Here is a 24277-nt window from a genome sequence, read left to right on the forward strand (position 1 = left end):
AAAAATGCCATACGTATATCTCTTGATATTGTTAATGATAAAACAAACTCAAAGGCCCTGAACAAAAGGTGAAGGAAATGGTGACCTTTGAAAAAATGCAAAGTTTTGCAACCATTGATAAACATTTACACAGAGAGGAGATAGTTGATTAGGTACTGCATATTAATGCCATGGATACAAACATTCACTTATTATAATTAACTTTAATATCGATAGATTTTTTATAGCTTACTACGACATTTACATAAATTCACTTTAATAAGTATTAGGTACAAGAGTCGATAAGATTACGTTATGTTTAGATATCTGCATACGAGTAAATGCATCGCTTATTTCGAGTTATGTAAAACCGTAGACTCATGCAGGTCAATGTCACATTTTACAGTGTTAATTATATAAGTAATAACGACCTTAGCATACCTCGAAATAATAATAAAAAAATTAGCACAATGTACAAAGTGTATAAAAAAATATTTGTTTTATTTTCGTATTTCGTATTTGCATCGTACACGATTTCTTTGTATACGGTAAACAGTTAAATTGCCAAGTCATCTGTAAATAATAGACTATTCGAAAGGTTGAAGATGTATCACATGAATGCATTAAGAGGGCTATGTGAAGAGCCATGAATAACGATAATGGTGGTAGTACCAAGAAAATCTTGAGTGTGAAGCTTTCACATAGAAAACCTAAGATTCGATACGGTACGGTTCTACTTAAGTACTTGTGCATTTGTACCTAAACATGCGAATCCTATTTTCTATTCCCAAGTAGGTACCTGAATAACAAAACTGAATATTTTATTTAGTAAACAAAAAGACCCATTTAAATTCAGTAGACGTGAGAATGTGGAAAAATTCACGAAATATTTCAGACATTACGACTTCTTGAGACAATCTAATTACATTTAAGCACAGAAGTAGATTTTTTGTTCTACTCTATTGTACAATTAAAATATTACACAATTATAAACTAAGACAAAGAGGCTGATCGCAACACGGCAGTTTAATGAGAAAGAGTTTGCAATATATCGCAACAATCTGTAACTCGATCTAGGCACGTCAATAAACCATCTTTGTTATATTGCTTCCTAGACTAAGTAGATACTTGTTTATCATGAACAAAGACTGTTAGTAAACACGTCCTGCGATGCAAATACCATGAAACAATACAATCTCGTTTACCTTTATAAATTTTCCTTATTATATGGGAAAAAAAATGTTCGTCATAATTTTTTCACAAACTGAATGGAACGAAGTGGAATTAGTACTCCGACCTCAAAGCTTACAACACTTTACCTTGGTCATTCTTGACCATAAGATTATAATGTCTATCATAAAACAAAACGTGTCTGCTCTACGACTCTTCTAGATTCAATTACAACTTAATATTTCACACATTTTTGTGGTTTAACAACAGTCATTTGTCCCCAGTAAAAGTCATTAAGACTGGTATTTCGATATCATGATAATGATTCTGAACAAGACTTGCTTGTCAGTCTAGTTTTCTTAATTAGCGTAGCAATTTAATAAAAATACATGTTTTTCGTGACATGGGTATCTATTTACCGATTAGGTATATCTACTTAAATAAATATGATCGCATCCATTAAAACTGCAGATTATATTTATAGATTAGTTCGAAATTAATTAATATATGAAATGTATTATGCTTAATGAGTCTCGTACCTATTCTTCCTATATTTACTTTAATAGAAGCGAAATACGTAAATTAATGATTTATTTATTTGCAATTCGCTATCAAGTTCATAGGAATATTTTGGTTCCTTGCAACTAGAAGTGTGATGAAACTACTCGGACAAAGACTACTTATTTCTTATTTACATAATACATATATACAAATCAATGTTCTATTGTTGAACTAAAAGTAGCAATGGCACTGAACTTGAAACACAACTTGAGAGTTACGATAGATTGTTTCGCAAATCCATTATCAGTCTTGTTAGCTGACAGCCGATCTATATTTTGATTTTACTTATGAAAATGATATGAATAAATCTAATTATTAATTTTATCTTTGCTTTGGATTAATGTTTGTTTTTGAACGTAAACAATTGTAATTTTGAATAATATTTTTACAGTTTAAAACAACAATCAATTTTATTTTATTTCAAAGGATATTGTTATAAATAAATAATTTCAACTTACCGATGAAGCAAAGGCTCCTACACAAATTTTCACTAAAGACACTGGTGTATTGGTATGCAGTATAGCTAAGCTATGGCAAAGCAACGTGAGCAACAGTCGAGTAGTAAGGCGCGAACTGCGAGCGCATGGGCAACCGCGGGGCACTTTTACACTAGTAATGTTCGCGCGCGCTCATTCCACCCGTATATATCACAGAGCTATTCGACGTCACAGACTCCACGATAAGGGCTTCGCACACCGTATCATGTCACCACAATGCGTGCTCTATCTCCAACATCTAATCGATATCAAAAACACAATCAATGCAGCCTCCTCTATTAGGAGTATAACGTAACTCTCGATAATTAATTTTGATAAAATCGATAGAAAGAAAATTTTAGAGCAAACTACAAAAATAAATACATTGTTATGAATGAAGTTTGTGCCATTCTGTCATGTCACGGTGAAGTGTTGATGAGGTTTAATGTCAGTGTAGATGAGGTTGAATGTGTTTTAAAAGTGTAAGTACCTAATAGGTGCTTCAACATGCTAAGCAAACGTAGACGTAATGGTAAACTCTTTTACATAGAGGAACTGGACTTAACTGGAGGAACACAGGCTGTTCATGTTAAATGTGTTATTATTGCGATGAGAATTGCAATAAAGTTTCTGTATATATGTACAGTGTAGTGTTTTGAATTGAATTTATTAACACGTTAACAAAATTTTACGATTTTCCGTGAGACACCATAATAAGGAAAACAGTTTAAGGATATTTTATAAAAACTAAATTCCACATGTTGTGTTTTAGGACAGTAGCTATGAGATCATCATGTTATTATAATATAATATTAGATAACATTAGGATTTAATATCACAATGCATCACTATATATAGCATTTCAAGGTCTGTATTTACGAACTGAAAGCAGGTAGTAAAATATAATTTAGGTAAAATAAAAATTGGTGCTGATAAGACCATTTATAATAACTTAAAATTTTCCCACATAAAATTAAATGCAAATTAAATTATATGTTTAAATTTATTCATTTTAAAAATACCCTAAAACTTTCCAGGGCTTTCCATATACCTTAACTTCAATAAAAAATAAAACAAAATTACTGATACTTACAATCAATTTTATCTTTTTTATAAAAAGCTAAACAAGTTCTTACCTGTTTCGTATTTTTACCCAAAGGTACCGGTACCTTTTACACTTTTATTTTCCTCAAAATGTTTAGTCCGCGTCCGCGTCGCATAATATTTATATCTATGTTACTTAGCCAACCAGTCAATGACTTCGCTACAACCCTTTTCTGGTTTGTCAAGTTAATAACTGGACAAACGAGAACTGAGAATTTCAGGGTTCTTGTATAATCGTAAAGGTTTTTCTATGAGAAATTGTTTATCTTTCATAAATCAGTAAACTAAAACAATGTATAGATACAAACAGTGATTGTATAAACAATATTTTTTTTAAAGAAAAAAGGTTTCTCTTCGTACGAAATTAGGTATCTACTATTTGAAACTCTATAATTTCATCTACAGAATTCGGTTAATTCTATTTTGATATTTAAAAAAGCCTGTATTGTGGTTAGGTATATGTTGCCGTACCCTAACCGGGTTTCATGTTGAGACAAATGCTCCTAATTATGTATCATCTTAATGTACACATGAATGCAATAAATGATTTGAGTTTGAGTTTGAGTTAGGTGAAATAAATGCTTTGACTTTAAAATAGTTGTAAATTCTATTTACTTTTATGCTAAAGCTGGCACAAATGCTTGCGTACTTTATAATAATGAAACCAATTGAGAAGTTTCTGAAAATCTAATTGGTACAAGTAGGAGCCGTGGTCACTGTCTTTTCACGTGCCAAAACAGTTTCACGTGTCTCTTATTATTCAAATAGACCCTCAAAATGTTGTTTACAATCACGGAACTTGAAATATTAGTCGATATTTTTAGTTAATTACCACTTCTTTATAAACTTGATTGTTTTTATTGTTAATGGACTTAATTTACTTATTTAATGCTGACCGTTGTCTGTACCTATAACAATTTAAAAATCCTAGATTGACACAAGTCGCATCGTAACTAATGTCTCATTCAGTGGATAAAGACCTTTTGGCACAAGATATTCCAATATTAAATTCATATTAAAACATAGAAAGAAAATTTACATATAATGCAATTAATGTAATATTCATAATAGTTCAACATGCAGTACCTATTAAATTATTAACATTTTAATTGTTTTAATTGTAAAATAGCATATATAGAACACAATATCGATGCTCCTTACCTAGCATAATTTTTCTTTTAATAAAAATAATGTAATTTTAGTTATTTATTATTTCTATTTTATAGGTCAGCGTTTGACTGTCTCACCTGGTGGTAAGCGATGATGTGATCGACATTATGTATGTATAAAACCACCTCTATGTATAGGTACTCGTATATGTATACATTCGTGATAATATATGACGACCCATATTTATACCCTTCTAGAGTGTTTCTAGAAGGGTATAGGGTATCTTCTGGCAGACAATGCCTTCATCATGACTTAATTTTCCTTCTAGTAATGCATTATGTTAAATGATAAATTATATTTATTTTGCAAATATGTTACAATGTAACTCTTTTACACGTCAATCTCTTAAATAACTAGATGTTATGCTGTCACTTTTAGTGAAACTATGAGTGACCGCACACGTATGCAAATTGCAAGCAATAATGTTAGCCATATTTAGTTCAATATTAGTTACATTGTGGTCACCGTAGTACCTACGTCACAAGACGGTCCAGTGCAGTGTGAATATGATTTGTACTATTCTTGAGTAGCACCGAAAAAGCCTAGCCAAGTGCGCCTCAAACTTGCGTATCAAAGAATCTGTAAAAAAAACGCTTATCTCGTCATATTTGTTGTATCCGGAACGAAATAAATAACTCATAGCGATGCCGTTTTAGTCATTGTTGTTCATATTTTTTTTGATCACCTGATGAAAAATACGATCAGCGCCACCCTTTACTTAGTAGTACCTATACTCGCAAAACTAAAGGAGTTATTGTGAAATTTGAATTTGCTATACTAAAATAAGATTAAGAATCTTGATATTTTGCCTATTTTATCCCCCAATGTAGTAAACCAAGAGGCAACAAGACATACATAAAATATATTTTTATGTGAAACGATTGAAATGTGAATGGTCATCAAGAATAAGAGTGTGTACCAAAAATAGATAGTGGACCTGTTGTCAGGAAGGGGGAAAATTCCAAATAGTTTTGACCCAGACAGGTCAAGCTAAATAAAACCATTTAAAGATGATATCATATCATGTATCGAAGGAGAGAGAGAGCGAGAGCGAGACCAATCTTTGTCAAACTTAATTCTAATTACATAGAGTTAAAAATAAACAATGAGAATCAAATAGGAATTTCCTTCTTAAATGTTATTCAAGGAAAAGTGTAAACATATTTTATACAAAATTTGGTATCAAAGTGAAATATTTAGTATAAGGTACCTATGTATTGTAGTAGGTGCCGTGGAACCGGATCATAATAACATGCTTTAGCGGCAAAAAAAGTAAAGAATGCGTACTTCCCCGGACAAACTACACCATAATATGAACAATGAGTACATATGGTGGCTAGTATACAATGTCCGGTTACATTTTTAATCGTTGGTAATTTAATATTTAATAAGAAAAATACTAGACGTGTATTTCCCCAAAGGGTTAATCATTTTTCACCGAATAATAGGTTATATCAGTCTTTTATGTGTAGGTACTTAAGTAATATTGTTACTAACACCGATATACTTACACAGACTGTATCTATTTAAAGGTCAGAAATAAAAAGCTTATTATATTATTGTTATTAGTCTAAATATAATCTAAATCTCAGTTACAGAACAGACTCTAGAAATGCACTCAGTTCAACTACGATTGTAAAAAAATGGTATTATTTTTTCTATAATTCGAAGCTTCTACTGTCGGAAAATGTCCTATTTTAAGCTGTTCCATTACGGGAAGGTAAATTTGACAGATATTTCATACAAATTACGTTCTTAATTTAAATTTATCTGGGACATAGCGGCTATCCAGATATTGTGTGTGTTATGTGTGAGAATAAATGTCTTTCTTTTACGTTTGAGTAGCTCTGAAATCGCAGAATACCTGCCGCACTCAGAGTATGTAAGTAAAGATTTCGTACCGAAAACATTAAATGACTCTTAGTACGGCGGTTAGTTGCCGAAAGTTTAGAGTACGTTGCAATCCGCCTCCCAGTGGCTGAAGTTGTAGGCAATAATAATATACTTCACACAATTACTTATATAACTAAGTATTATTTTTTCCACAGACACCCGTTAGCAACTACTATCAACGTAACGACAGATTTCATTAAAATACCCTCCAAGGAATTGACTTCTGAATAGCAATAAGCAATTAAGCACAATGTTCAACGATGTTGTAAATGACGCGCAACATTGTACGTATGTAATTAATTCATCAATAAAGTCTCCCTACATTGCACACGAGCCTTATAATGGTCATTGAAATGAATTTAATAACCATACCTAATGATACGCGTGTACAGTGCATTGCTCCCAAGTTGTTATCATTGACAAGTTGCAGTCATGGCTCATAATCTGCATAATATCACTATTATCTGTTAATCTATACTAATAAAAAATATAATTAAGCACGAAAGTTCGAGTATGTATATTCGTTATATAGTAGTGGGTGTTTTTTGCTAAATTACATCTGAAGAACTAAACTAATCTCGATATTTTTTTTTTATAAAATATAGACAGAAGTCTAGAATAACACATATGCTACTGTTCATTCCAGGATTTATGATTCTTAAAATACTTTTATTATGTAAACGCGGACGAAGTCGCGGGCTTAGCTAGTACAACATGTTTTGCAAAACTCACACGAAAAGGTGCGGCGAATTACCCTTTCTTAACACATAAGCTAACAAATGTGCTATTAAAGCTTTTTATTGTTATATTGTGTAATCAATTACCATAGATTCGCATAAAATTGAATACAGGTAATTACTGGTTACTCTGTATGAGCAGTTTGCTTGTACACTATTAGGGCAACCAAAAAACGTAAGAGCAAAGTAATTAGTAAAGACATACACTTGGTCATGTATCTAACTATAACTTAAGGGACTCTATGTTCTAATCCGGAGATGCGGACAACCTAGCGGGTTTACCAGAGCTCCGGCTCGAAAAGCTGGAATAGAAACAGGGTGGTTTTTAGTCAGTAAGAGTCTGACACTCCGACTCGCCTCGCCCTAATCGGGAGAAGTCACTGGATGATTTTTCCCACTTAAAAAAGGGACTCTACGTGATAATCGCAAAGTATTAAATAGCACAAATGTGTATACGAAGTCAACTCATTAGTGCTATTTAATATTATAATGAAAAATAAATGGTGAATGAATTACAACACGAACCGATATCCAAATAGATAATTTTCCGTAAATATTCACAATTCATCTGAATTTTAAGTGCGTATTTGATCTTGGCCCCAATTTTACTTTTCATCAGTTTTATCTTGACACTCATATGTCACATATTTTAGTTAATTAATATATGTTTACAAGCTAAATATATAACTCCCATGGATCACTTTAATCAACGTCCCTTTCCCAATATAATACAGGATAGAATAAAGAATACTTACTAAAAAAGTAAGTTATATCTACCACTATTCTGTCCACTCACTATACTCTCTGTATAATCACCTTAATTTTAAGTTGATTAGATCTACTATATTGAGCTGTATTCTGTATTAATTTATGTCTTGTTCGTGTGTATCATTTTGAAGGAGCGGGATTCTCTAATACAGGGAACTTCAATCTCAAAATCAAATATAGTTAAAACTTTCCTTGATTTTCAATAAACTATTTTCATATAATTATATGATAGATATCATGCTTTGTGTACTAAGAAACAGAAGTAATTAAATTATAATTGGCACAATGTACATACATGTAACTCCCACAATTAACCTTCTATAATAACAAACAAATAGGTATTCAACCGACAATTTGATATTCACTAACAATGTGAGCATATTTTTATTTAATTCCCATGTGAAGTACAGTACCTACACTAACATATTTCCAGTACTTACCTTTTAACCACTTCATGTAACTTTATATTTTGTTTCATGAGGCCCATCATCAGTGATCGGAGTAGGTAGTTTGAACAGAGGTCATTGATTCGAAACGTATACATATGTAGATTAGTATAGACATTCCTCTGAAATTAGTTGATTATCAAAAAACCCGTAACTTAATGTATACCTAACTACGGAACGTATTTTGAATTATATATTAATCGCAGTCTTCTCAATCTTGATTATATAAATCGTTCTTCATAATTTAAATAAGCAACGTCATATAGTTGTTATCGCGAACCAGTATATGATTACTATACAATTATTGTTGGAAATACCCGGCAAATGCTCCTAAAGCCTCGTGAATTGCAGTCGCGTACATATCCACTGGACATAGGAGGCTGTCGTCCTATTTATAGGTATGTTTTTGTACATTATTTACTATTATATAATAATAAAACTTCGTAGAATCGTTCTTTGTGCAATGATTCATTGTTTACTAAAGCATGCTCAAATGCAGTTCGAGAGTTATGCATTGCGGTGATTCGTATTTACTTTGTATAGATTTTTTATTATTTATTTATGGTCAACCAACGACTGTTTACACATCAAATTTTATAAATCGGTCTACAATACACATTTGCCGGTGTAACAGTCAGTTAAAGGCGAACACAGCATGCTCGATAGAAAAGTTATTAGGTCAAACTTAAGTTATTAATTCGCAATTGCAATAGTTACATAAAATATAGAACAAAGATATATAAACAGAAAAAATAAATATTATAACAATAAAATATCATTAGATAGATATAGTTTCAGGTTGTTTTAATTTCCAATTATTAGGTACTCGGTTAAGGTACCATTCAATATTTGTAAGACAATATTTAACCATGTTTGTTTTTCCGAATCAGGCGTCTAATTTATTGTAATGAGGAAGTGTTAATTATTTGTTTGTTTAACATTCCGTACTAGCAGTACCTCTTAACGTCTCGAGTTTTTTGTTTTCCATAATTAGAATATGTTGACAACAAGTTGATCTAATTAATAATTATGTTGTATCAAAAATGTTTACCGCACTTTATTATTTACAGCTTACTGATTTGAAAAGTCTCTCGATAGAATAATAATTAAGAACATTTTCCCAACATTTATTCAGCCCTCAGTGAATAAATGTTGGGAAAATGTTCTAACATCTATCCACCCCATTCGCCTATCTTAAATTTAACTGTAGTTTAAATTAACAAAGTTTTAAGACATTTTAAACTTTTAAAGACATGCAATACCTTTGTTGCTCTAATTTTACGTAACAATTCAATTAAAATAACATTTGAAATTGCTACAATTTGTATCATTTTGTAGAAATGTCAACCATTTACTGCAATGCCCTTGGGCTTCCAAAAGCAACGTACAAATGTTATGCCCTTATTGAAGTCACGGAGTGTGAATTTAAGGATACTACAGATAAAGAGTTAACGCATTTTAAACCTTACAAGTCAGAGAATAAGAACCATGAAGTAAACAGGTAAATAAATCACAATAATAGCTACAATGATTAACAGTAATCGACTTGTATCTTTAGTAATCAAATTAACACACGTTGCAATGACTAGACAAGTTATAACCTCTATGATGTACCTAACTATGTATTGATTATAGTTATTATATGCTTTAACAGTACCTACGTATATATCAATCTTGACGTTATTCAGTTTTCCTTGATAATTTGCATACAATTTAGGCACACGTTGCATTGCATCACATCAAATTGTTTAATTCTTCGTTCATTCACCAGAAATTCCATTGTTTGTTAAGCTCGAAGTCAAAAAGTCAAAAACATATAATCTAATGTTGTGATATTGACGTAGTCTTGTTAGATTTGTTGATTTTGGTATTGAACCTTATACGTTAATTGAACTTATACTAAAAACGTAAGGATCGTCAAAAGCCTTTCAGAACGCATTGGATCATTGGATCTTTCAGAACGTTACCTACCTTCAACTACCTAGTTTCAACAACAACACAAAATCAAAAGCCTATTCCTCGATGTTTCCTAATTCTACTTTTTGTGTTCCGATCTCAAGGATAAATCCGTCTTGTTTTTATCTCTAAGTGTTTTCAATTTAGTGTCGTATACATTATAAAAACTAGCAGATATCCGCAAAAATTGTATTTTATTAATTAAATTATTTGTGTGTGGCAAATTGGCTTAAATGGTATTATTAAGTCCTAAGTTATGCGGCAATGTGGGGGGATAATCGTACCAAAGTTCACTATTGTAACGATCAAAACATAATGTTATTGTTCCAAACAAGTCGGAAAGAACATACCAGTAATAGATACAAATAGAATAATTATTTTTTTGTGTATAATTAAGAGTTATTTTAGGATTTAAAATGATATTATCTTGGATTAAAACAGTGTTGTGGGACCAGAATAGAATTTTATGAGTCTCCCTATTCTTCACTATGTGCCTTAACCATAAGAGCCAATACTGAGGTTTCTGATAAACTTAAACGCTTTTAGTCTACGAGGTTTTAAAAGTCATGAACTTATTAAAAAAAATGTTTTTTTCACATATATATATTTGATGGGTCACTCATGGGTTTACACGTATCTACTTCGGGCTAATCCCATTGTTTTTTGTTTACATAGCAAAACTTTTTTTACCGTCGGCCTTTAATACAACGCTTGCGGTTTCCTATACAAAAACGGTATCTTTTTAGTTACTTTATTAAGTAAGCTTATATTTCATAATTAATTTATCGTTGTGTCGTGGGATTATTCCTTCGTATTAGTTGCTGACATTCTTGTCTATGTTTATAAAGCCTTGCTGAAAGAGCTTGTTACCTAAATAACTAGGTTTTAATGATGCTAAAGTTTACTTGTTAAGTTTCGAAAAGCAAGACTGATTTTTGTTCCACTATTATCATTGGTTTTTACGTTCTCATAAATAAATAGGTATTAAAATGCGAAAATAATTATTTTCGCATTTTCACATGTATTTTTAAATAGATGATTCAGAATTATTTTTACTACCTACTTAATAAACAATATACCTAAAGATATAAGTGATAATGTAATATAAAAAAAAACAATTAAAAAATTCCGACGACATTTTGTTCGCGAGGCAAATCCATATACCTAATCATTTTTGATAGGTTGTTTAAGAACACTAAGGCAGTAGCATTATTTAATGGTATTCTCTTAGAGTGGTAGTAAGGTAGTCCCTTACTCGAGAGTTACTATACGAGGTATATAGTGGTGCTGCTATGCTATTCTGTAACTTTCAATTCAAAAGATCGAAATGAACTCGATCGTGATCCTCCAAGTCATTGGTTTTGAGTACAATCTCGACCAATGACGCGTGAGAATGCGATCGAGCTCACTTGAAAAGTTCGAATTGACAGTTACAGAATAGCCTAGCTGATGTTACAAATTTATTATACTCCGCGGTCACCATATGATGAAGGCATATTAGTCAGAATGATAGACACATTAGTCATACTGGAAATTAGTCATAGTGGAATTACAGACTTCGTGCTTTTACTATTTGACACGAGAATTCAACCCGATACACCTAGCTCGGTAGCTGAATTGTAGGCTCATTGACCGCCGGAGCTGTGAAATGCTTAGCAGGTTACCGGGGCTCTGGCTTGAAACGGGGTGGTTTTTAATCAGTGAGAGTCTGACATTCGCCTCACCCACGGCGGGAGAAGTTATTGGATGATTTTCCCCTCTCAAAAAAAAAAGGTTATTTGACCGACAAGGCACTCAAGGCAGTTTTGTTTGTTACAGTAAGTTGGTAATTGCTACTTAAATATTTTTTATTGCTACTTGGCCTTATCGCAACATGTTACTGTTATGTTTTGGCTATCTGGCTAATGTCAATTTGCCAGATCGAGCTATGTATCACGTATGGGTCTAGGCTATCTAGTTCTTGCAACAGCAGACGAAATTTGTCGGATATATTGTGTGTAATTAATTAATTTATCGATGGCAGTAAAGTAAAAACTGACATCTACATACTACATTTTTGTAAAAATACCTTTTTGTCACAATGAGATTCTATATACCATGTCTCTTATCATATCACATCACATCACATCAACAGCCTGGAAGTAGCCACTGTTAACCAAAAGCCTCTTCCCATACGGAAGTTTGGGCATTAATCACCACGCTTGCTCAATGCGGGTTTACTAAACTATGTTTATCATTCTGTTTTACAATATTTTCTCGCCACTTATTGTATGGACATCTTAACAGATGGAAATTGAGTGTTAGATTTAATATACTTTTATCCCATACAAAACAAACAACGCGTCTACTACGGAAGGACAGATACCGAAGAAATAAAAATATTTACATTAAGCTAATAATCAATTCAATTGTAGTGTTTGTTTATAATTTGAATGTAAATAAATTATTTTTGTCAAATAGGTGAAGACTATATATCAGATATACTAAAGATCAGAAGAATACTTGTTTCAATAGAATGAAACAAGATATTATTATGTTCCAAACTCTGTTTAAGGAAAATTATTTTAGGATGATAACTCTAACTATACCTACCTATTATGGTTCTGGTTATCTACGAATAATCGTTGAACATTATAAAACAAATAAAAATTCTGAAGAATTGAGATTTTCCTCCAATTTTTAAAATCAATCAGTTTCTTTTATACGCTTAAGGTGGCTCTAGTCGTTCTTTTTCCCATACAAATTTCGGAACTGATTTCCACCATTGTTTGGCATCGTACGTCCAAAATTAAACATGATATCATTTTGTCTCAGCATTAACTTTGTTGTTACGATTTAAAATTTGTAAATTAAAAAACTACTAAAAGTTATAAACCGTCAAAGTCTTCGTTTTCTTGGTAATTTTAGAGCAACTTTAGGTTTAGGTGCAAATAAATAACCAAACAACCATAAAATCTCCAAAACAAAAACCGTAACTTTATTTGTAGTTAATTTAAGTAGTAGTTTTTTCATAAAGCTCTTTTTTTAAATACCAAAGTGTATTTTTGCGCAACTATTTTACTATGAATTTATCATATTTCCGGGTATCACCATCGCCCGCTGAGAAAAACATCACCATACTGCTATTTAATGAGTATGTCTCATTTGTACACTTGTAGGGTGGAACAGCATGCACGTTTGTCACACCAACAAGCAAGTTCGAGCCACTGGCTAGACCGCTTTAAAAACATGTACATCAATTTTATTACCTACTACGAAAGACTACGCCATGCGTTACGTGTCACGCTACGCACTACGTAGCGATCTATACTTACGCTTTCACTACGCAGTGTGCATCTGCAAGTGCTACGCTATTTGTTACAGTACGCAGCATGCTACAAAGCTTGCTGCAGTATCTGTTGCGCATATATTATATTCAGTAGAGAGTTGACGAGTTCTTTTGCAATATAATTTTAATTTCGCTAGTTCAATTTTAATTTGCATGTCATAATAAACATTTAATATTATAATAGCGAAATTGATGAACATTAATAGCTAACATTAATATGGACTTATGAAAATCGCATTAAATCGTCGTAGTTATTTTTTGCAAGCATTTAAATTGCATTAGTTATTTCGTTAAAAGTGCACGTGATGCTAGTCTTTATGGTTTAAACTTGGTTTTTATTGACACGTGCTTATATTGGCTTTCGGAAAACTACTACAAATAAATAACTTACAAATTAACAAAACCTGTAATTTTAACGATTTGTACTGGTTTAGACATGTTATGGATTTTACACCTATTCTTTTGGTTTTCGTCGTTTTTGTTATTAAACACGTGAATCGGATGGCCACCTACATTGTATATACCTATACCTATGAATTGTGTATATGTATTTGTGAATTAATTAAAAAAGTTTAGTTAATTTTCCTTATGACTTTAAATCTACGAAAACTTGCCAGGATAAAAGATTTTGAAACTTATGTTTCAACAGTGAGCGTTCGTGGCTGATGGAATTTATGTGTAGCGTCGCGTCGTCCAATATATATAGGGTGCTTACATAAAAAACAGGTTTCCAGTACTCATAAATCTGTAGGTACGAGTCGGTATCGATCGGTAAAGGTATAAAAAATATTTTAAAAAAACAGGCGCAGTCAGTCCCCTATTTCTTTATAAGTATGTGAATAGATCGATCAGTTCCGATTCGTACAAAGTTATCGTACCGATCTGCTTATTTATGTAATAACTCTAACATAATATACATCGCCAGAAATAATTCTCAATTTGCTTATAATTATTGTTCTTTTACTGCATGTCAGAGACTTTGATGCTTAGCCAACCAAGCGCAAGAGTCTGTGTACTTAAAGTACACTATACAGTTTTCTTCACGCAGTTTTGCTAACGTGTATTTTAAGGATTTCTCTGAAGGTATGTATACGTCATGTTACTCCCTCAAAACTAAGTTATGTTAGCGATTGATACCTATTTAATGCAGACATAAACAATCAAATCTTTCCTGTTTACTGACATTCATAAGTATAGATTTCCTTATGTATAAACAAGTATCTCGATACAGGATTAACAACCGTTAGCTCAAGTGGAAATCCCTATAATCTGGAATGAGGTTCAAAACCGGTTGACAGACCCTGGTAGAACTAGGAGCAAACGATGAGCAAAAGTTCTAGACTTTACGCGTAAATAACTTACAAATCTAATAATAATTTTACTATTTGTTTGGCAAATACAACTAGCCGTGTATTCAAGGCGATGGTAGTGAACTTATCTACATACGGAACCGGCAATATTACTTCAATTTAGATAGCGGCTTTACGTGACACCGCGTGAATATAAATATACCCATTACAGTACCACACACAGACAACAGCAGGTAAACCTACTCCTTTCTGACAAATTCGATTATCAACTTAATTGTTTTATTACAGAGTCGTAAATCCAATAGATAGAATTGACAGATTGGAGTAGGTGGATATGCTGGTGTCTGTATCATCTTCGACTGTTTGTGATGGCGATTATTTCTAGAAGTTTTGAATGAGTGTTGCTGTTCTAAGCAGATTGTTTACTTTTGTCGTCGAATATAGTATTAAAGTCAATATTTGAGATATAAAAAGTTAATTACGTGGGCTCTCTAAGAGTGAGACAGAGATCTGTCATGCGGTGTAGAATGTAGATTCAATATTTTATTACACTTACGTCTTATGTAATCATTAAATATTAATAGGTACATAATGATACCTTTTTGTAGCTAATAATACTATAAATAGTCTTATATACCTGTATGTTTTACGTCATTCCAAGCTTATAAATAAAAATATTATACAGATAATAAAATACAAGACGTATGACTTCGAACTTAAATAAAAAAAAAAATACGTCTTCAATAATAAAGCGTTCAATCAGTGCCACTAATTAAAAAAATAAGCTAGAAATTGCTCCAGTCTAAAAATTTAAATAATTTATATATTAAAAGCAATGACGTAAATATGTTCTTTATTTTTTTTAAAACAAGGTATATTTATTGTTTCGTCCTGGGCTATTTGCGACGGAAAAATCTACATAAGTCAAATATTATGTGGAAAGATGATACCGAAGCTTTAAAACTGAAAATACTTGTTTGACCAGGCCATTAGGATTACACAGTAGTATCATTTAACAATTAGTACAAGAAACAGTTACGTAGGTAAGATTTCGTTCACACATGCACACCGCCATTTGCATTAAAGCAGACCAATAGAGGATTGCAGTTAGGAATTCAGCGTAAAATCAAAAAGATGTTATGTCGGTAACACTGTTAAAATAAATGATCCAAGTTCAGATACCTACATTACTTTTTAGTATTATTATTAAACGGCCTTATTCAGCTTGCCTCTTACGTTTGTTTGGGTCAACGACCTAGGTAATTGAAATTATTTTACCCCCCTCCTGATATTTGATACGTACACACTCTTGATGACCATACAAATTAAAACCGCTTAACATAAAAAAAATGTAGTAAGTACTTGTTTAATTCGCTCAGTCCATTACCTACTGTCTCAAATTAACAAATCTCGATAAGAAAACTTATCGTTACGGATTTTTTTTTATGGAATAAGCCGGTACACGAGCATTCAGATCACCTGATGATAAGCAATCGCCGTCGCCCATGGACACTTGAAACACCAGAGGCGTTACAAGTGGCCTTTTTGGGGGTTAGGAATTTAAGAGTTGTTGGGGAATCGGGGTTTGGGAAGATTGGGAAGGGAGTAATTGGGCCTCCGGTAAACTCACTCACACAACGCAAGCGTTTTCTGTGAGGCCGTTCCATCATCGAGCCGGCCCATTCGTGCCGAAACATGGCTCTCCCACACTGATTAAATATTAATGACAATCTAATAAAATAAGTGGACTGTTCTACGATTTTGATACACCAGAAGTGTTCCTATGTAACAATGTGGAACATTAACAACATTCCCTCATACTACGGAAAACCGGCAGCAGTAGAAGATAGGACATAGAAGAAAACTTTAACATATTGATTTATAGTTAAAACCAAACTGAAGATACATTTTTTGCTCAAAGACGTTTTTAAGTAAGTCCACATCCATTGTATTGCTAAAGACGGCTTTGTTATTAAGTAATACAAATTATGGACATGTGATGTTAATTTCTCACATAGAATGTTTACTATTCAGTTGTATTTGTTCTGCAACTACATCACTCACTTAACTAACAATACGTAGGTAAAGGTGAGATTTGCATCAATATGAACAAATATTATTACGATTTTTTCTGTCAATAATACTGATTGGTAAACTTACCATGTATGTAAGTACGTATGTATACATTGAGTACACAGAAACTAGTGAATGTAAGGATTTTGCAAATTAGAGGACATACGTTTTTGGTCTGTCATGCCTTGATTTTAAGTAACTACTATCAAGCCTAATTAAGTACTTATATAAAACTGTATTAGTTAGGTATACGAAGATTTTCTATTAATAAAATGTAAAACCTCAGTTAACTAAAGCAAAATATTATTATGTTTTTTAACCAACTTGAAAACAAAAGCAAAAGCACAAACTGAGAACCATTACGATTATCTCGCATTTGGCTGAACCGATTATGTTGCGGTTTTCAGCATAGTATTTTTCAGACTTAGGAGAGAGTTTTTATCTGACTTCTATTTACCAATGACCTGCTCAGACTCAGAAAAGTTTATTGAATGACTTGACAAAATAATTAAATAGTATTAATCAGTGTTACGTATCTTAGTAGATTAAATATTATCCGTTACACATTTTGCTACGTTTACAATAGAATAACAAAGTAGTCATACACATTTAAGTGCGTGAGAAGTTAATTCAGGCGGCCTGGCGAATAATGACCGAGTGTGAGATGTTCTACAGTTCAGCCTATTAATTACAGTCATAGTCTTGACCCGAAAGACTGTACGATCAAGGTGGTGATACGGCTATTCGGTGAATGCAACTCTTGTAATTTACACACACCATTTATGTTTATATCTGACATAATATAATTTTATTGTGGACTGCCTGAGACAGGTGAGTGATGAGATATGAACGCGGACTGTACATAAATAAGACGCCAACGGTTGCCTGTTTTCCTGCATGTAAAATATTTTTTAAATTCGCCTTTACACCTGTAGACATTCCTTCGTAAGTAGATGATGAGATAAAATTATTTTAAGGGACGTCTTCCTACATAATAATGTAGGAAATATTTTTTTGCTAATAACCAATATTATAACCATGTAAGTAAGTATATTTGTTTTTTTATCTCTTATATACTTTTTTTTAAAGGAAATGTATCCAATGCTTTCTCCCACCTTGGGCGAGGCAAGAGGGAGTGTCAGACTCTTACTTACTAAGAACGACGTTCATAATCCTGCTTTTCGAGCCGTGCCCCGGTAAACCCGCTAGGTAGTCCGCAGCTCCGAATAAATTTTGAGCATAGAGATATGTAATTAAAAGACTACAGACTCTGTAGAATAAAATAGGTTACTTAGTTTTTATTTTATTCACATGGACAAAGCTGTGGCCGGAAATCTAGTATAATCTAGTACTTATATAGTTTTTGTGTAGGTATACGCTCTTCCTGGTAGGTAGTACTTAATTTATATTGATCTACTATTTGGACAGGATACGATAGACAGATAAAAATAAATTACCCATATCATTCTATAACTGTTTAGTCATTAATAGTACCTACTCTTTCTTATTTGCAATTCGATATAATTCTAGACACTGCGTATTATATTGAACCATACTGTGGTCTCCTATAAGTGAAGGAGTACACCTACAAAATACCCTGTATACTTTATTAATGTATAATGAACTGTGTATATCCTTTGTTGGAGACCCTAAATAAATAAATAAACCTAAGATAGAGTAGTTTTCTAGACAAACTGCGTATTATATTGAACCATACTGTGGTCTCCTATAAGTGAAGGAGTACACCTACAAAATACCCTGTATACTTTATTAATGTATAATGAACTGTGTATATCCTTTGTTGGAGACCCTAAATAAATAAATAAACCTAAGATAGAGTAGTTTTCTAGATTCTAATATATCTTTACACGACGTGAGAGTTTTACAGGTAATAAGTTTTGCTACTATTTATTTTCAAGTAAATTCTGGACTAAAACAATATTATTCATCGTAAGTACTCGTTATTTTATTGTTTGTAATGCAATACCTTCTCTGCGAAAAAAGGAATAGTTAATATTTTTATACTAGTCGCAATGGCCAACGCAAAATAAATAAGTAGTGCCGATTTAGTCGGCTAAAAGTTGATAATGATAATAAATGAATGAAAGGCATGTTTTCAGCTAAATATTACAATACGTATTTAAACAAGTAAAATTGTAAGTACCTACCTACTTAGGTACTTTAATTTATGGACTAGGTGGTCAAAGAAGAAAATAAGATAATAATTATATGTTTAAATAAATTATTATTATATTTGACGTGTGGTAGCAGGATCTGACGCACTTCTGTTTACTTATACTTTTATTATCTCATACCGATGATCAACACAAGTTGAAGCATTGTTCGTACTTATAAGTTTTCACACTGTAAGTTTAGTTACCTGCTGAAAAATTATATATCATGCATTAGGTAGCTAATTCTCATCTTAGAATTTGCTAAAATCAATGTTTATTTACATGCTCTTTGGCACATTAATAAACCATTTTTGGTATATACCTACATATGCATACGGCGGTATAAATGGCATAAGTACAAGACGAAATTGAATTGAAGGAAGTACGATATAACAGAAATATATAATAAAGTAGAATATATTCCAAAATTGTAAAACATATCGGTCAAATTAAGTAATCCATAACACTAGCGTAATAGTTAGCTAGGTAAGTAGCTAACAAGCTTGAATATCACAAACACAAAATATCATCTAAAACAAATTACAAATTTGAACTTTGTGAAATTCAGTGAATTGGTAGTGCTGCAACATTCTTTCGGAAATATCCTGCAATCACACAAATGTCTTAGCACCAACGAGCTTACATTAGCACCGTTAAGACTACGATTTCATCGATTAAATGCCTCTCTTACGAAACCACAATTACCTTTATCACATTATACAGAATCTTCTATCTATTCAAGTAATCAGTTCATTAAGCTTATCATTAAAAGTGATAAGTCATGTAAGTACATAAAGTAGGTATCTATGTACATACTAAAAGTCAGTTCGATTCACGTACGTAAACACCAGACGTGTCCAATCGTCATATCTGATGTTAACGCATTCTTTTACTAATATTTACATGTACGTTAATATGTACATATTAAGGATCAAAATTCAATAAATATATGCCTATTTTAACTAATTCTTGACGGCTTTAACCATTTGTTTGACAAATCAAAGATCAGAAGAAATGTGAACTAATCCATTGGGTAGAACAAAGTCCATTTAAGTTCAAACAACAACATCTCGAAAATTGCTGGACAAACAAAGATTAAATAATAATAGATTCCGGTTATTTTTTATGGTATAAGCCGGTAAACGACCAGACGGAACACCTGATGGTAAGCAATTGCCGCCGCCCATGGACACCCGAAATACCAAAGGCATTACAAGTGCGTTGCTGGCCTTTTGGGGATTAGGAATTTAAGGGTTGTTGGGGAATCGGGAATTAGGAAGATTGGGTCATTGGGCCTTATTTGTGTTTGATTTTTTATATTTGTGAAACGTGCTTCTTACGTTAAAAAAATTTAAGGATCTTACGCTCGGCACTGTCCTACGCTGCCTACCGTTACTGTCAATGGGGGGGTTGATTTCTCTCTTTATTCCATGAGCGTAGTTACTGTAGCATATCGTTATTTAAACTGGTAATCAGATCCGTTGTGTACGATATTGAGAACTTCAAAAGCTTCTTCTAAACTCCTTAAAATGATACCGCTAATCCTCCTTTGTAAAAGTTTTGGTATATTAGGATTTATTGTGGTAAAAGTATTTTTGTGTTGAAAAGTATTTTTGTGTAATAGGTGATGAATAAATGTCGGGATTAATGCATAATTAAGACCCGTTAACCATTTTAATAATACATAAGCTCACTTGACATTTTATACACCTACATGTCATAAGTAGGTATCTATCAAATTAATAATTATTTTAAAGACAAGTCTGTTAATCCAGGTCTAAAACCTATATGAATATTTTAAGTCAGCGTGACCAGGCAGTCAATACGTGCCTATACTCAAACAATTCACAAATTGGAAGCCGACATTAAAAAAACAGTAAAGAATTTCTGGACAAATTATAAGTTTATCTAACACTTCAGTTTTTTGTTTTGTGTGTTTTCTTGCCCGTTTTAATCAAATAATGATGTAATCAAATTGATCGTAGGCTGCCTTTTTTCTATGATGATAAGTAAATGTGCCCCCTATTCATTAAAACAAATTAACGATGACCTCACTGAAAGTTGTTTACGCACCGATTCGGAATTGTCAAAAAATCTTTTTTCTTAAATGGGAAACCGCTGAACGGCACTCTTGTACTTAATGCCTACCTACTCGTATATGACTTTCGTGATGACGTAGATTCACCTGGCAGCAGGCTTGCCCATGTCTTAGAAGTACCTTTGTATTAGGCCTATATAAGTACTTACTTAATAAGCATAACATTATACAGGTACCCATAAACATAACAAGCCACTTTGACTAATGTAGGTATGGAGTGACTGAGATTTAATTTAGATTGTGTCACAAATTAGTGACAAAAGTGAAAATTACTGCTCAGAATATAATTTATGCTCATATTTGGTTGTTCAGGTCCTGCACTAGACTTACAGAGCCATCTATTACACAGTAGCAGAACTAAACAGTATAGTGCTTTTACTGCCATCTTGTAATGTAATTAGAAGACTTTTGACTTTTTTATTCCATAATAATGCGGTAGATGGCAGTAAGAGTATCATTCTAATATTATTCATTTGTAAAACTATAAAGATGAGATTAAAATTCGTGATTAATATATTATTACGCCGCCTACGGGCTAGTAAAAATTGGAGCCTATTATCCTTTAAACTTTTTTACCGTTTTAATAAAAAATATGTTTTAAGTGTTTCGACCGTAAACGTATTTGAGAATATTACAACAAATGTCTATGTTTATAAGTTTGATTAATACAACAAAATAATAACGCATAATTTGATTCGAAATATAAAGTAACATTTTTTGTAATGGTTTTGCTATGCTAGTGTGACAAGAGCTTTATAAAATTATGACGTAAGCACACATGTGACATAATAATGTCAACCGTCATCTGCCGTGTTGTGACGCCAAAAAAAATATTCGACTATTTTTTTGTATCTGTTGATTGTTAGTTTTTGTTTTTTGAGATAAAATTAATCATAATCATTGAACGCTGGACTAACGTAAACTTATAAAGGAACTTCGTGATTTAATATATCATTTACGTTGCGTTACAGGATCGATTTACGAGAAATTCGTCGTTTAGTTAGTTTTGAACTCGACCGACATGAACAACACAAACTGACTGACAGACATACAAATCATACAAATCTAATTCACATCACTACGAGGGTGGTGCCGAGTAGGTTGGATTGTACATAATTATGTATTATTTTTTGATTTGTTTAATTTTCTAATTAAGTTTGTCTTTTATTATTTTTATTAATAAGGATGAAGTTAATAACTTAACACTTTATCAATAAAATAACTAATTGAATACCATTTTTTGGCATCATCTATTTTTATAACCTATTACCGAGTAGATGAAGCTGTATGAATAACCGACAGTGCCTACAACAAATTACTGTTGCCTCTTGTTTGAAGATCCTGTTACCTGTTGTTTCAAGATTTCGTGGCTCTCTTGGAAAGATAGTGTAAATAATGGTAAGTGTAACTTTCATCATTTTTACGTTTATTAGTCATTGAACACGCCCACTGTTTTGCTATCTAAAGTTTTACAGACTGACAAAATATTTGTATCGTTCTTAATTCAAACTTTGAAATTATAAAAGTGCCGACTGCATAATTGTTGATTAATTAACTTTCGACGGATATTGAAGTAGTTCACGATAACCAATAACAGTTTGATGACCCTATTTATTTTGTGATTCTAAAAGTGACATGAAAAAAATTGCTCTTGTCTACATATTTCAAATAATACTTTCACAATGTTCATCACAGACTAGTGGTATACTTTTTGAAAGTTAGTGAATACATGCAATTATGTCTGAAACTTTTTTCTTTTTCACTAAACTATAATCTATTGCATTTAATTGCGAAAATGAAAGCATTTATATCTTCTCTTTTTATATCAAATCTGTGTATAATTAAAATTGTTTAAAAAAATATTAATTTAGATTTGTTTATTATCTGTGTTATTCTATTGATATTATAGATTGTGCCACCAATCTAATTTGAAAATCGAAATGATAGAATTCCATTGGTAAACAAACAAAATCTATTTACATTTAATATGTAAACTTGAATAGTTTGTAAACAAAGCCTAAGTTGTTGAGTTTTCATTCCAGGAAATCTAAAATTAAAAACATTATCATTTTAAAAGTTAAAATCTAGATATGATTAGTCTCTCTATTCATCACAAGTTTATTTTTTCTCAAGTTACCAATGAGATTTTAGGCACCAATGAGTTTTTAAACACAGGGTATTTTCATGCACAATGTTTCTCTAACGGTTTATTAAATTGATGTCATAGCTACAACCAGTTTAAGTAGACAGTTGTCTCTAAAAAACTATATAAATCATTATCATGTTATGTAATTGTATTGTGTTACTCAATCAGTTGCTATTTTCGAGATTAAAATACTTTGTTGCTGTGGTCTTAATGTTTGATTACAATTTAACTCTTAACCTCACGCCTGTCTCCCATGGGGATAAGCAGAAAAAATGGAATGCCAATTGCTACAAATCTTACATACCTCCTTCACTTCATCAACAGTAATCCGTCTTTTCATGCATACTCTTTGTTTAAAGGAGGAAATGAAGAATTTCTAATTTTTAGTGAGACTTATAATTTCCTACAAAATTATTCAACCGGCAAATAATAAGATAGTAATACATACAACTAATAATAAGTAGGTATGTGTATAATATAGCTAGGTATTACTATACATTCCACCTATATGTAGTTATGGGCTTTCTGACTATTTAGTGTGAAAAGTTAGTACTAATATTGGAATAAATAATACTATTTAATTTAGACTAGGTACCATATTATTGTTGTTCATGCAAGTTTAAACTTCTGTTATCAATATAGGTAAATGTGTCATTTATCAAATCTTAAGATACTATACCTACTCCACCTGTGCATGTAAAGTGTCTGAAACAAACTTTATCATCATATCATGAGTCAGTGTACCTAACTTTAATATGTTGAAGGCTATATGATGATTTTGATAAGATAATATTTCAAGTAGTGAACCTTGCACTTACCTACTTAAATACTGTATAGAAAAATCTTGTAGATTTTTACAATTGTAAAAGTAGTTTTAAAAAAGGAAAA

General features: G+C 31.9%; 2 protein-coding genes across 3 annotated transcripts in view; one reads left to right on the plus strand and one right to left on the minus strand.

The window, feature by feature from the left end:
• The window catches only part of LOC118280831 (elongation of very long chain fatty acids protein), a 30443-nt gene extending 28105 nt beyond the window's left edge, over positions 1-2338 (minus strand). Inside the window, exon 1 of the mRNA XM_035601214.2 lies at positions 2169-2338. The gene's annotated coding sequence lies outside the window, so the exon portion shown is untranslated. The remainder of the gene's footprint in view (positions 1-2168) is intronic.
• A 6316-nt stretch (positions 2339-8654) lies between these two features.
• Positions 8655-24277, plus strand: part of LOC118281679 (elongation of very long chain fatty acids protein) — a 41251-nt gene continuing 25628 nt past the window's right edge. Inside the window, exon 1 of one of the 2 annotated variants that reach the window (XM_035602345.2) lies at positions 8655-8702. The gene's annotated coding sequence lies outside the window, so the exon portion shown is untranslated. Of the gene's footprint in view, positions 8703-22246; positions 22642-24277 lie in introns of those variants that run through there. The other variant, XM_035602330.2, reaches the window with a different exon arrangement.

This window comes from Spodoptera frugiperda, chromosome 20, assembly GCF_023101765.2.
Source record: "Spodoptera frugiperda isolate SF20-4 chromosome 20, AGI-APGP_CSIRO_Sfru_2.0, whole genome shotgun sequence".
Taxonomy (NCBI): Eukaryota; Metazoa; Arthropoda; class Insecta; order Lepidoptera; family Noctuidae; genus Spodoptera; species Spodoptera frugiperda.